Genomic DNA, 15,599 nt, shown 5'->3' with positions numbered 1-15,599 from the left:
TGTTGTCTGTTATTTTTTTTGAATTTGCTTTGCACAGTACAATGCAATCTTTGGCAGATTCATTTTTCCCAAGAGCTTTATAGGAGTCAAGATTTGCCAACCTTTTCAACACAGTTTTAATGATTTTGCTTACTGAATACCAAGACGACGGTATGATTTGAACTGTGGGGGAAAAGTACTATATATGCAGTGGTAACTGTGGTCACATTTCACAGAAAAGGAACACAAAGGTTTTTCTAAATGGGTCACCTACACTGTATATAGCTGCAGTTACTCAAGGTTCAAAAGCCTTGTTCACATTGGCAGTTTAAGTGACACTTTTTAAAGAAATGCATATCCAATTCTAATCTGTTCTTTTTCCTGCAGTCTGATCAGCCAAAAAGCACATGACATCTGATATTTCAAGCCACAGATGGTTAATTAGTATAGACTGTTATTTGGCACATCTTGTTGCTTGCTCGCTACTCTGAAAGTTTGACAAAAACATGTGGTAGCTAACTAGCTTATTAATTGTTTACAAACAAATTAGTGAATGTTAAAGCTTAACAGATAGCCACAGCAGTCAACTAGCTAGCTATCCAAAAAATGACTATTTTTGAAAGTTGGTTAATCTTATCTTTTTATGCTTTAAATGTTCTTACACTATGATTTTAACATTCAAAGCAACTGGGAAATGCCCATGGCAGGCATTGTCACCTTAGCTTGCTACATAACTTCTGAGTGATGGTAAGCACGGAGCACTACAACCAATCAACATACTGTATGCCATTGCACACACATACGTCGTTACTATGACAACTAGCGTAGCCAAGTCAGCAAATGACTGCTGTCTGAACACACAAACATCTGATTTGGTCACTTGTAACTCTGTTTGGACAGTCAGTATTCCAAAACGGATTTGAGCAATAAGGCCTGCATTGTGAAAAACGCTTAAACTAGAACTGACTGCATTGTAGCAACATGAACTCTTATTAAAATCTTTTCATATGTACCCCTGACAAGTGAGCACTTAGATATGGTCGTTTAAATAAATCCATAGAATGTTGGAATTGCGTATAGTAAGACATGTCAAAATTCTATAGCGATATAGTGGGAAAGCGGCCGTGCGTTTGGACAATTAATAGAAACTGCAGTAAATAAAACCTAATAAACATCTGTCTTGTCCGAAATTGGAGTCTATGCAGACCGGTGCGCCAATCAGAACCACGGTAAGCATATATGCAAATAAGCCATTTACCAAACGGGTCTGCCATCATTCACTTTGAACTGGACTCCTTGTTATCAGGCAGTAGCATCATTAGAACACGTTCGCCAAAAAACACAAAATACACCTGAATGGATTTCTGTAAACCACGCAGGGTTGAACAGAGAACTGTGGAATGTACTCAAATAGCAGTTCTTATACTATGACAGCTTTAGTTCCAACTCGTCCGTTGGCCTATCATAGTAGAGGCTGAGTGCGGTTTAAACTTTGCTCCGCCTTTGCTGGCACTCGGACTTGTCCAAGTCCCTTAGTGCTCTCCTCTGTCCACATCTGGTTGTTGGGTAGATTAGATCCATCTTGTGTCTCCCCCATTCTACAGTCCCTTATTTGGTATTGATCAGTGCTCTAGCCACCCTGGTTGGCCTAGAGATATGCACCCCTCCCCTCTCCAGATTGACCACAGTCTGTATAGCCTGTCACTCTATGTAGGTCAGTCTTTACACACCTACACACACATCTGTATTGTTTGTGTGTGTGTGTGTAACAAAACAATATTAATCTTCATACAATATGGTAGCAGGCTATAGTGCATAAACATAAACCCTAACATAATGTTAGGCTACTTATTTTTAGCTGGCTAAATACATAACTAGCTACATAAATAGATAAGCTAGCCTAGGGGTGTCAAAGTCAATCAGCGCACGGGCCATATAAAAAAAAACACAAGGAATTATAGGGCCAGACATAGCATATTTGCTTTCCCCAAAAAATTGGGCATTGATTTAATTAGAAAAATATGTCCCTTTTATAATGTCCACTTATGTACGTAGGATGCTCTATATAGCATTTTAACATATTAAAACAAAATAAGAGATTTTTTTTTGTCCAGCCTTTGCTGTTATGCTTTCAGACCCTAATCAAAAAGTATTTAACAACTCCAAATAACATGTTTTTTTTTTATGTACACTGCATGAATCACTGGTGCGGTTGAATGCAGCATTGCTGTATGGTGCACTCAAAATGTATTGTATTTGAGTAGCCAGCTTAGGCTACTGCTCAAATGTTGCTGTAATATGCCTACATGTTTCTCCTTTGCATGGTGTTTTGGTGCAGGTTTAGTTTTTTGGTTATTCATTGTCAAATTTTAAAAACCGAAGCCAACCTGCAACATTTTAGTAGCCTAGCCATACTGTGGCATGTCTGTAAACGGGACACACGAAAGCAGTGCAATTGAAGTTTAATTCACCGACTCATTTATACTCGCTTGTTTGCCCTATTCAGCCCGCGGACCTTGTGTTTGACGCATGTGCGCTAGCCTGTTCTAGGGTGACCAGACGTCCCCGTTTTTAGTGGCCTGTCCCCGTTTTTAACTGTGCGTTAAAAACAGACTGCAAAGTGAAATTATATTTTACGTGGCAAGAAAGACCGGGCAGCAGAGTCTACCGGTTGACGTCTCAATCGCGTTGTGCTTGTTTTGTCCAGCAGAGGGGGCTGCTAGCTATATCAGCTTCATTCACTCTTCTTCTTCTAACTACTTGCTCGCGCTAGTTTTAGAGAAAACTGCTGTGGAAAACGGGGCCAGAAGCTAGCAAGTGTCAAGTGAATCCATAGCATCACCACAGACGTCTTTTCAAGCCAGGTAAGTTACACTCATTTGAGATACTGGCTAATGATGTTATGTCACAACTTATTATATAGATAGATGCTCTGCTTTATAAGGTTTTAAATAGGTTATGCTAGCTAACATTTGCTATGTCGACTAAGTTATCTAGCTAGGTTAGCCAGCTACTGTCATGGTAACTAGGTTAAAAAAACGTTCACATGTAAACATGCAGTGGACGGGCTATTTTGAAAATATGATTATATAAAATTAATGCACAATTATGAGAATATTTATTTGTAAATTACAATGTTAATGGTTTGGCATTATAAGTAGTGTGAAAATATATTTTGAAATTTTCATGGATAACATTAGCATAATGTTTTCTGTTAAAGAGTAGGGAGGAGGAAGACTGGATGGTAAGAAGAGTGAAAGAGATAGGAGGAAAGGTAAAGATATGATTACAGAGCCTGCCAATTTATTATTCCAAACAATGTTTTTGAGATAAAATACAAAAATGAGGCAAGCAATGGGAATCTATTAACCAAAGTATTTGATCTAATAGTGTACTATTTATTGTTAAAGATTGGAGAAGAAGAAGGAAACATTAAGGGAGTAAAAAGAGTGAAGCGAGGAGAGTGTGGAAGAGTGAGGTGGAAAGGAAGAAAGATCAGGAAGATGATTGGAGGAGAAGAAAAAGTTGAGAGTAAGAAGAGTGACACAAGGAGAGTGAAGAAGAGCAGACAGAGAAGCAGACACAATGGCTATTTCCAAGAAACGGAAATGCCATTTTAATGACAACATGATGAGAGAATTTCCATTTATACGCTCAGGTCAAGGCGATAGAATGGTTAACTGCACCCTTTGTAATTCCTCTTTTTCAATTGGCAGTGGGGGAAGAACGGCAGTGGTAGAACATCAACAGACAAAAAACATAAAGCCTCTCTGATTGCCCGTGTTGGTATGCCCTCTGTCACCACATTCTTCAAGAAGGTAGAGCCTTCCCAAGAAGAATATGATTTAGCTGTGCAGGAGGGAAAGCTTTATGAGCCGAAGTTTACATGTGCTAGGACAAAATGTGACGCCACAGTAAGTAACGTGTTAGCACCATGGGCAACTACTTTGGTAACACAGGACCTAGACCAGGTTGAATTTGTGTCCCTGGCCATTGATGCGTCCAATCATGGACATGTAAAGCTGCTGCCAATAGCAGTCAGATATTGTAAGATATATGGTGGCAACACATCTGTGGAAACAAAACTGCTTGATTTTGTTGATTTGAAAGCAGAAACAGCAGAGGAGATTGCAGCTGAGGTCCTGGTGGTCATCCAAAAATGTAACCTGCAAAACAAAGTCGTGGCATTCTCTGCCGACAACACAAATACCAACTTTGGAGAACTGAATAGGCTGGGGAGGGTCAATGTCCATACCAAAGTTAAAAATGCTCTGCAGAGGTAGGTGATTGGCTTAGGTTGTCCTGCCCACATCATAACACGGCCAGAACAGCTTTGGATATGATTCCCCTTGATGTTGAGTACCTGCTCACAAAGATATTTTCACCGTCAGAGTAGAAAGACTGAAGAGCTTTTGTGAGTTTGTTGGCCAGGAGTACCATAACATTTTAGGACACAGCAATGTTCGCTGGCTGTCCATGCTCCCTGCTCTAGAAAGAGTGCTAAAAAGGTATGTGCCATTGAAATCCTTTTTTCTTTCTGAAGACAAATGCCCTGTTGTCCTGCAAACAATGTTTGAAGATCCACTGACTGAACTTTGGCTGGACTTTGTCCATGATCCACGATCAAGATGCTTGAAGGGCTGGGCCACTGTGCTGTGGAGTCAGCTGCAATTCTGAGAAACATTGAGGCAAAATTGACTGCAAGACGTGATGACAACCAGTTTTGGTCAGATGACTTCTGAGAGCGCTAGAGGGAAATGGTGCAATGTCCAAATAGAGATTTATCAAAACTGCAAGAGTTCCTAAACTGGGGGATCGCTTGAAGAATGGAAAACATCGGAGACACCGCTTAGTCAGAGATGGAGCACGGTGGTTACCCACTTCAAAGAGAACGACATCCCACACACTAAACTGGGTAGATTAGCGTCTGTTGTCATGTGCTTACCTGGAAGTAATGCACCAGTCAAGAGAGTGTTCTCCCAAATGACTGATATATGGACAACAGCAAGAAATATGTTCACTGTTCCTACCATCAAGGCCATGCTTATTGTGAAGACAAAATTCAACCTCCCCTGCCAGGAGTTCATGTAGAAGCTGACCAAAGACAGAGCAATCCTGAAGAAGATACATTATTCTGAGAAATATACAGATTAGGTTGGTATAAGTATATTATGTATTTACCAATCTCATCATCGTCTTATTTATTATGTTAAGTATTTCACATATACTATTGTCTGTTTTTTACATTTTGCTCATGTTCTCTTCTGCTCTTATTCTACCCAGACTACCAGGACCACTGAATGGCTGTTCAGATCAGACAGTTCTGTCTTGTCTGTAGTGTTTCTGTAATATAGTTGTTTTCTCTATCACAGTGTGCCTGTTAGACATAATACATGAAACCGAAATTGTCCCCCTTTTTTATTTCATAGATAATAACATTGGATATTTTAATAATATATTGACCGCCGAACTGGAAATGTCCCTGGTTTTCATTTCAGAAATCTGGTCACCTTAGCCTATTCGCCACGTCATGACTGAGTTGTGATCATTGCCCTTGCTAGTTTAATTGTATTGACATTCCCAGCCTTAGTCGTCCGTTTTTGTTCAAAATATTGAGTCATTGAATCTGAAACAGAGCATCCCGAATGGGTAGACGCAGCAAATAATCTACTAGCAAATAATCTACTAGGCCAGCTGTGATTTACAACCTGAGCAATATTTATTCTACAAAACTTAGTCCACTCTGTTTGTAACAGATTCTACTTTTGAGAACAGAACACTGTATTCAGAGCAAATGTTTCATCAATGAGAAAATGTGCAGAATGTTGGCCAAAATCCATCTTGGTCCATCTTCTCCCACTGCCTGCCACTGGGCTTCCTCTCAACATATTTGGGGATGAATGGGGATGCCAACCGGTTGCTTTAGATTTATACATCTGATGAAACATCTGACTCATTGTTCTATCTGTGTATGCAGTCTCTGAACTAAATGTCAAACCACAGCTCCACCCCAAGGAAAATGACTGACTGCAGTAACACAACCAACCATGTGGTTAAACGGCAGTAAGATTTACAGTTCCCCTGACCCTAACCTTTTAACGTAACTCCTACATGTAACCTTAACCCTAAACCCTAACCTAGCTAACGTTAGCCAGCTAGCTAACATTAGCCACCTAGCTAGAATTCGTAACATGTCATATGTTTTACAAATTCATAACCTATTGTTAGTTTTGAAAATTTGTAACATATTGTACATTTTTAAAACTCATAACATATTGTTGTTCGTAACATATAATACAAAATTGGTGATTAAATTCATGCATAACATAAGAAACATAACATAATAAATGGATTGTCTCGGATTTACATACATATAATACAAAATGCTCTGAGACCAGGTTGACCACTCACCAGCTTGGTTAAACTAGACTGAACTTTTCACTCTTCTTCACAAAACACAATTTATAGACATTAGACACATTTATTGTGTTTAGAATTCCATCGTAATGATGACTATTGAATCCTGCAGATGAATAATCAGCTGTGCCTTTTGGGAAAGAAAAAAAACTTTATGAATCTTTATTTTTTAAAGTATGGAAAAGAGTGAAATAAGAAAACTAGCAAGTATAATTCAAGGAGAGATGTTTGATGACATGATCTTTCAATAATGACACTTGATGTGGTATACACATTCCCCACCCAATAAATATTTGACCAGTGGTGTAAAGTACTTATGTAGTTTTTTGGGGTATCTGTGCTTTACTATTTATATTTCTAACAACTATTACTTTTACTTCACACATTTTCTCTGACACCCAAAAGTACTCGTTACAATTGTAATCAAATCAAATTTTATTTGTCATATGAGCCGAACACAACAGGTGTAGTAGACCTTACCGTGAAATGCTTGCTTAGAAGCCCTTAAGCAAGAATGCAGTTTTAAGAAAATAGAATTAAGAAAATATTTACTAAATAAACTATATTTACTAAATATCCGGGTGGCCATTTGATTAATTGTTCAGCAGTCTTATGGCCTGGGGGAAGAAGCTGTTAAGGAGCCTTTTGGACCTAGACTTGGCGCTCGGGTAATGCTTAGCAGGACAGAAAATGGTCCAATTCACGCACTTATAAAGATAACATCCCTGGGCATCCCTACTGCCTCTGATCTGGCAAACTCACGAAACACAAATGCTTCATTTTCAAATGATGTCTGAGTGTTGGAGTGAGCCCCCGGCTATCTGTAAAACATTTTTTTTAAAGACAATTGGGACTTCTGCTTTGCTTAATTTAAGGAATTTGAAATTATTCATACTTTTGATACTTAAGTATATTTTAGCAATTGCATTTACTTTTGATACTTAAGTATATTTAAAACCAAATACTTTAAAATGTTTACTCAAGTAGTATTTTACTGGGTGACTCACTTTTGCTTAAGTCATTTTCTATTAAGGATCTTTACTCAAGTATGACAATTGGGTACTTTTTCCACCACTATGTTTGACAATATCAGAATTTTTCAAAATGCACATACAGAATATGGTTATTTGTTGCAAGGGTTCAATTGTTTACTTAGGTTGTTGGTGATAATTTCTCTGAAACAAAGTGAATTCTTACCTACGTAGTTATGGCTTGTGCTCTGTCACAAATGTGGTCGACAGGTGGGTAGGATGCCTTGGTGGAGGTGTACCTTTTTATTAAGAAGGTTTTACTTAGTATAATTGGTAAGAGATGGGCTGTATTAAGCATTCATCTTTAGAGCCTGTTGAGGTGTGTCAAACACCTCTGTAACTGACATGCCACCCCAAGATGATGTTGAGTCGCAAAGGCAAAGAGGAGCCTTCCAATATGTCAACACTGAAGAGCCATCAGTGCCAGACTACTACTGCTGGTCCATCCTGAATATGATCTTTTCCTGCTTGCTGTTTGGATCAATTGCGTGCAATCAAATTATATGTTAAACATGTATCTTTATCAAAGTTTTATGATGAGTATTTCTGTATTTCACGTGGCTATCTGTAAATACTCTCGCTATTTTGGAGACATTTCTGAACATGGCGCCAATGTAAAACCACGATTTCTGGCTATAAATATGCACATTATCGAACAAAACATAAATGTATTGTATAACATGATGTCATATGACTGTCATCTGATGAAGTTGTTCAAAGGTTAGTGATTAATTTTATCTCTATTTGTGGGTTTTGTGAAAGCTATCTTTGCTGTGAAAAAATGGCGGTGTGTTTTTGGATATGGTGGTGAGCTAACATAAATATATGTTGTGTTTTCGCTGTAAAACATTTTAAAAATCGGACATGTTGGCTGGATTCACAAGATGTTTATCTTTCATTTGCTGTATTGGACTTGTGATTTCATGAAATTATATTATATTATATCCCTGTGGCGCTAGGCTTGGCTATGCTAGTCAGCGTTTCTGATGACAATGATCCCGGATCCGGGATGGGTGGTTCAGAGAGGTTTTTTAACTAACTCATCAATATGCTCACACCCCCATTCCTAGTGCCTGCATTATTGTTTGCCACTTGGTCTTAAATTGTACCAATTAGTTTTTTTCAGTTGCCCATGCTATTTCAATAATAAATCATTTGATTTTTCCATTGTGCCAATGATGGCTAATTGATGGACTTCCAAGTCCGTCAATTAGCCATCACTGATACAATGGCATGACTCTGTCATTATGTTGTAGAATTTGTGACTTTTGTTTCTTGTATAATAAACTCTATACATTAGTTTATACTGTATCAAGCATACATTTTTGTTACCTGTATTTCCCTCCATCTTGTGCCAACATCAGTTCTTTTAGATCTTGGTTCCAATAGTTTATATATTTTTTAAAGAGATTGTTAGTTGGAAATGCCTTCTGCAAGGTTTTGTAGACCTTCCCTATCATATGAACATCCTTTTCTGACTCAAAAAAGATTATCTCAAGGTTGCTCTGATGTCCAAAAGATTTCAAATTGAAATCAAATCCAATTTTATTGGTGACATACACATGATTAGCAGATGTTATTGCAAGTGTAGCGAAATGCTTGTGATTCTAGTTCCGACAGTGCAGTAATATAACAAGTAATCTAACAATTCCACAACAACTACCTAAAATATAAGCAAAGGGATGTGTTCTGGGTAATATGTACATATAAATATATGGATGAGCAATGACCGACCAGCATAGGCAAGATGGTATAAAATACAGCTGAAGTCGGAAGTTTACATACACCTTAGCCAAATAAATTTATACTCAGTTTTTCACAAATCCAGACATTTAATCCTAGTAAAAATTCTCTGTCTTAGGTCAGTTAGGATCACCACTTTATTTTAAGAATGTGAAATGTCAGAATGATAGTAGAGAGAATGATTTATTTCAGCTTTTATTTCTATCATCACATTCCCAGTGGGTCAGAAGTTTACATACACTCAATTAGTATTTGGTAGCATTGCCTTTAAATTGTTTAACTTGGGTCAAATGTTTCAACTAGCCTTCCACAAGCTTCCCACAATAAGTTGGGTAAATTTTGTCCCATTCCTCCTGACAGAGCTGGTGTAACTGAGTCAGGTTTGTAGGCCTCCTTGCTCGACACGCTTTTTCAGTTCTGCCCACAAAGTTTCTATGAGATTGAGGTCAGGGCTTTATGATGGCCACTCCAATACCTTGACTTTGTTGTCTATAAGCCATTTTTCCACAACTTTGGAAGTATGTCCATTTGCGACCAAGCTTTAACTTCCTGACTGATGTCTTGAGATGTTGCTTCAATATATCCAAATCGTTTTCTTCCTCATGATGCCATCTATTTTGTGAAGTGCACCAGTCCCTCTTGCAGCAAAGCACCCCCACAACATGCTGCCACCCCCGTGCTTCACAGTTGGGATGGTGTTTCTTCAGCTTGCAAGTCACTCTTTTTCCTCCAAACATAACATCATTATGGCCAAACAGTTCTATTTTTGTTTCATCAGACCACAGGACAATTCTCCAAAAAGTACAATCTTTGTCCCCATGTGTAGTTGCAAACCATGGTCTGGCTTTTTAATGGCAGTTTTGGAGCAGTGGCATTTCAGGTTATGTCGATATAGGACTTGTTTTACTGTGGATATAGATACTTTTGTACCTGTTTCCTCCAGCATCTTCACAAGGTCCTTTGCTGTTGTTCTGGGATGGATTTGCACTTTTCGCACCAAAGTACGGTCATCTCTAGGAGACAGAACGCGTCTTCTTCCTGAGCGCTATGACGGCTGCGTGGTCCCATGGTGTTTATACTTGGGTACTATTGTTTGTACAGATGAACGTGGTACCTTCAGGCGTTTGGAAATTGCGCCCAAGGATGAAGCAGACTTGTGGTCTACAATCTGTTTTCTGTGGTCTTGGCTGATTTCTTTTGATTTTCCCATGATGTCAAGCAAAGAGGCATTAAGTTTGAAGGTAGGCCTTGAAATACATCCACAGGTACACCTCCAATTGACTCAAATGATGTCAATTAGCCTATCAGAAGCTTCTAAAGCCATGACATCATTTTCTGAAATGTTCCAAGCTGTTTAAAGGCACAGTCAACTTAGTGTATGTAAACTTCTGACCCACTGGAATTGTGACACAATAAGTGAAATAATCTGTCTGTAAACAATTGTTGGAAAAATGACTTGTGTCATGCACAAAGTAGATGTCCTAACCGACTTGCCAAAGCTATAGTTTGTTAACAAGACATTTTTGGAGTGGTTGAAAAAGTAGTTTTCTTGACTCCAACCTAAGTGTATGTAAACTTCCGACTTCAACTGTACATATGGGATGAGTAATGCTCCTGAGTGGAGTAGGGGTCTATGGCACTGCATCTCAGTGCAAGAGGCATCACTACAGTCCCTGGTTTGAATCCAGGTTGTATCACATCCGGACGTGATTGGGAGTCCCATAGGGCGGCGCGCAATTGGCCCAGCGTCACCCGGGTTTGGCCAGGGTAGGCCATCGTTGTAAATAATAATTTGTTCTTAAAACCTCTTAGAACTAGGGGGCGCAGTTTTCGCTTTTGTCTAAAAAGGCATACCCATTTGAAACTGCCTATTTCTCAGCCCCCGAAACTAGAATATGCATATAATAGTCAGATTAGGATAGAAAACACTCTGAAGTTTCCAAAACTGTAAAAGTTTTGTCTGTGAGTTAAACAGAACTGATTTTGCAGGCAAAAACCTGAGGAAAATCCAGGAAGTGGCCCTGTTTTTGAGACCTCTCTATTCCCATGCATTCCTATTGCCCATATAAAGGTATATCAATAAGACTTCTTTTTCTATGTCTTCCCTAAGGTGTCAACAGCCTTTAGACATAGTTTCAGGCTTTTATTTTGAAGGATGAGCGTGAACGACCACATTGCGTAAGTGGATAGGTGGGGGCTCTCCGAGTGATTTTTGCGCAAAGTGAAAGGCAGCCATTGTTCCTCTCGGTTCTAGTGAAAAGCCAACTGTCCCGGTTGATATATTATCGAATAGATATTTGAAAAACACCCTGAAGATGGATTATAAACAACGTTTGACATGTTTCTGTGGACATTATGGATATAATTTGGAATTTTTTCCGGCGTTGTCGCGAACGCTATTTCCGGTGGATTCCTGGGCATAACGCAGCAAACAAACGGAGGTATTTGGATATAAAAAATATCTTTATGGAACAAAAGGAACATTTGCTGTCTAACTGGGAGTCTCGTGAGTGAAACCATCCGAAGATCATCAAAGGTAAACGATTAAATTGATTGCTTTTCTGATTTTCGTGACCAAGTTACCTGACGCTAGGTGTTCTTATTGTTTTGTCGAGCGATCGATACATTTACACAAATGCAAGTATTGCTTGCGCTGTAAAGCATCATTTCAAAATCTGAGACGACAGATGGATTAGCAAAAGGCTAAGCTGTGTTTTGCAATATTGCACTTGTGATTTCATGAAATTATATTTTATTATATACCGTTCGCGCTAGGCTAAGCTATGCTAGTTAGCGTTTCTGATGACAATTATCCCGGATCCGGGATGGGTGGTTCAGAAAGGTTAACTGACTAGCCTAGTTAAATAAAATAAAAATGCAAGATATGGAAACATTATTATTAAAGTGGCATTAATAAAGTGACTAGTGATCCATTTGTTAGTGGCCAATGATTTCAAGTCTGTATGTAGGCAGCAGCCTCTCTGTGTTAGTGATGGCTGTTTAACATTTTGATGGCCTTGAGATAGAAGCTATTTTTCAGTCTCTGGGTCTCTTGTGATATAATTTCGTGATATGTAACTTTTAAGTGGCATGTACTTGAAACTATCTACATTGGTCAGTCCAAAATTACTTTTCATTTCTGTCATGGAAATACATGTATTTCCCGTTACCAAGTCTTTTATGGTTTCTATGGCTTTAGTTTACCATGTGGGCCAATTTATCAGTGAGTTCTGAAAAGCTATCCAAGGATTATTCCATAGGGTTGTGTTTCTACAGAGGGATATTGGTTCTTGTAAAATACTGTACGTTTCATTTTCTTCCATATCGTTATAGTGTTCTTAAATTTGAAGTTGTTAATGTTCTTAGCTTTTCCTTTGAAAATAGTCACCTAAAAATATCTTGGGGATTGGCATTCAATATGTACCCATTGTTCCTCTTTAGTGCATTCAACTATATGTCGCAAGTTAAAGCCTTTGGTAGCATGTTGATACATTTCCAAGTCTGGAAGGTTAAAACCACCATTATTCTATGAATTTTATTTGCCCATATAACCGGTGGGGTAATTGGTATTATGGGTATTATTGAAAATAGATACAAAAACTGTGGCAGCCATGCCATTCTAAAGAGGTTTATTCTACCTGTAATATTTATGGGAAGATTATTCCATTTGTTTAGATCTCTTTTCATATTATTCAGTAATGGAATAAAGTTATATTCAAATATTTGTTGTTTGTTGTCACTTACTAAGCATCCTAAGTATTTAATATTTTTTTGTTCCACTTAAAAGATTGCTGTACATCATATATTTCCTATCGCCATTATTTATTTTTTTCCTAGTTCATTTTATAAGCTGATATTTTTGAATATTCTGAAAATATTTTAAGTAAAGGGGGCACTGTTTTCAGTATTGGTTAGGTATATCAGGAGATCATCTGCAAATACGTTCAGTTTATATTCATGTTTACTAACACTGATACCTGTTACATTTAAGTCCTGTCTAATTATTTTTGCAAGCGGTTCAATTGCCAGTGCAAACAGGAGAGGAGAGAGAGGATATCCCTGCCTTGTTCCCCTTTATAAAGCAATTTCATCAGATAATGTATTGTTTGAATATATTTTTGCTTTAAGATATTTATACAATATTTGTATTACATGTATTATTTCAGCTGGAAAATTGAAAGCTTCCACAGTTTTGAATAGAAAAGTCAGTTCAAGACCATCTAAAGCCTTTTCGGCATCAACAGCCATTATTGATTAATCTATATCTTGTTTTTTTGCGTAATGTATTAAACTGAAACATGTTCTTGTATTTGTTCGTAAGTGTCTATTTTTAGTGAACAATGTTTGGTCAACATGTATAAAGTCTGGTAAGAATTTTGCCATTCTATTGCTTATAAGCTTTGTTTTATTCTATTATCAGAAGTTATTAAACGTATGGGTCTATAATCAGGAGGGTACTCTCTAGATTTTCCTGGTTTTAATAGAACTGAAATAGGTGTTTGATACATGGAACTAGGAAGTATTGAATTAAGTGATGTATAAATGTGTAATTCATCGCATTGTTATTTCTAATTGCCGCTTTTGTATCTTTATCTTTTAAAACTTGTATGCATGTATTCATTTTGTGAGCGCAGTGAGATATTTACCAGGTTTATTTGCTGTTAAATATGTTTCATTTGAGTTTAACCTATAGTTGTTGGCTCTCTTCAAAAGTTAAAGATAATATTGCTGCTTATGTTCAGAAAAGTGATTTTTTTTCTTCACCATATAAAGATTATTATGGACATTTTCTAAAATAGTGATTTATTTAAATTTCTAAATCAGATTTAAATTGAGCAGAATATGATATTATCATTCCCCTAATCAATATGCTTTTTAAAAGACAGCTTTTCATCTATCCAGATGCCCAGATATTTGTAAGGGACACGATCAATATGGACACCATCCAAAGTACATATGCTTAAATCATCAGTTCTTTTTATGCACTCTGGAGATCAACATATACTTAGTTTTACCTACATTCAACACTAATTTCAGGTCAAGTTTTTCTGTAATACAATGAAGGCAGACTAGTTCAGATAGAGCCTGGTCAACCATGGGGGCAATAACATACACAACAGTATCATTGGCATACAAGTGCAGGTTACAATTGTTTTTACAGACAAGTCGATATTGTTAATGTAAACAGTAAAAAGTACAGGACATAGAATCGACCCCTGCGGGATACCTTTTGTAATATTCCGGAAACCTGATTTAACACCGTCAGTAGATACACATTGAGTTTTCTCTGTTTAAGTAATTATTAAACCAGTTGCATGCAGCTTGGTCTAGGCTAATTGAGGAAAGCCTCTGAATTAGCAGTGAGTGATCAACAGTATTGAAAGCCTGTGACAGGTCAATGAAGAGGGCAGCACAATATAGCCTTTTATCCATACAGTCAAACACATAATTTATAACTAGGGATGGTCTAAAACCTGACTGACATACATTTAGAATACATTGCAAAGATGAGGAAGATCTTAGCTTATAATTAGTCAAGCATTCTAATATTTTAGCTAGGCAAGAAAGTTTAGAAATAGGACGATAATTATTTAGGTCACAAGGGTCACCAAATTTGTGAAGGGGGAGTGCATGGGCCGCCTTCCAAACCTTGGGGATAGTAGCAGATACAGTGGGGAGAACAAGTATTTGATACACTGCCGATTTTTCAGGTTTTCCTGCTTACAAAGCATGTAGAGGTCTGTAATTTTGATCATAGGTACACTTCAACTGTGAGAGACGGAATCTAAAACAAAAATCCAGAAAATCACATTGTATGATTTTTAAGTAATTAATTTGCATTTTATTGCATGACATAAGTATTTGATACATCAGAAAAGCAGAACTTAATATTTGGTACAGAAACCTTTGTTTGCAATTACAGAGATCATACGTTTCCTGTAGTTCTTGACCAGGTTTGCACACACTGCAGCAGGGATTTTGGCCTACTCCTCCATACAGACCTTCTCCAGATCCTTCAGGTTTCGGGGCTGTCGCTGGGCAATATGGACTTTCAGCTCCCTCCAAAGATTTTCTATTGGGTTCAGGTCTGGAGACTGGCTAAGCCACTCCAGGACCTTGAGATGCTTCTTACGGAGCTACTCCTTAGTTGCCCTGGCTGTGTGTTTCGGGTCGTTGTCATGCTGGAAGACCCAGCCACGACCCATCTTCAATGCTCTTACTGAGGGAAGGAGGTTGTTGGCCAAGATCTCGCGATACATGGCCCCATCCATCCTCCCCTCAATACGGTGCAGTCGTCCTGTCCCCTTTGCAGAAAAGCATCCCCAAAGAATGATGTTTCCACCTCCATGCTTCACAGTTGGGATGGTGTTCTTGGGGTTGTACTCATCCTTCTTCTTCCTCCAAACACGGCGAGTGGAGTTTAGACCA

General features: G+C 38.0%; 1 long non-coding RNA gene across 1 annotated transcript; it reads left to right on the top strand.

Annotated features, from left to right (window-relative positions):
- Nucleotides 1–2,633: 2,633 nt before the first annotated feature.
- Nucleotides 2,634–13,237, top strand: LOC139532654 (uncharacterized). The gene is made up of 4 exons (XR_011666631.1): nucleotides 2,634–2,843; nucleotides 3,200–3,253; nucleotides 3,390–5,133; nucleotides 5,263–13,237. It is a non-coding gene; the product is annotated as an uncharacterized lncRNA (long non-coding RNA).
- The last annotated feature ends 2,362 nt before the right edge of the window (nucleotides 13,238–15,599 follow it).

The sequence above is a fragment of the Salvelinus alpinus genome, chromosome 1 (assembly GCF_045679555.1).
Source record: "Salvelinus alpinus chromosome 1, SLU_Salpinus.1, whole genome shotgun sequence".
Lineage (NCBI taxonomy): Eukaryota > Metazoa > Chordata > Actinopteri > Salmoniformes > Salmonidae > Salvelinus > Salvelinus alpinus.
Note: the sequence above shows the minus strand (reverse complement) of the source record. Positions and strands in the feature narration are given on the sequence as shown.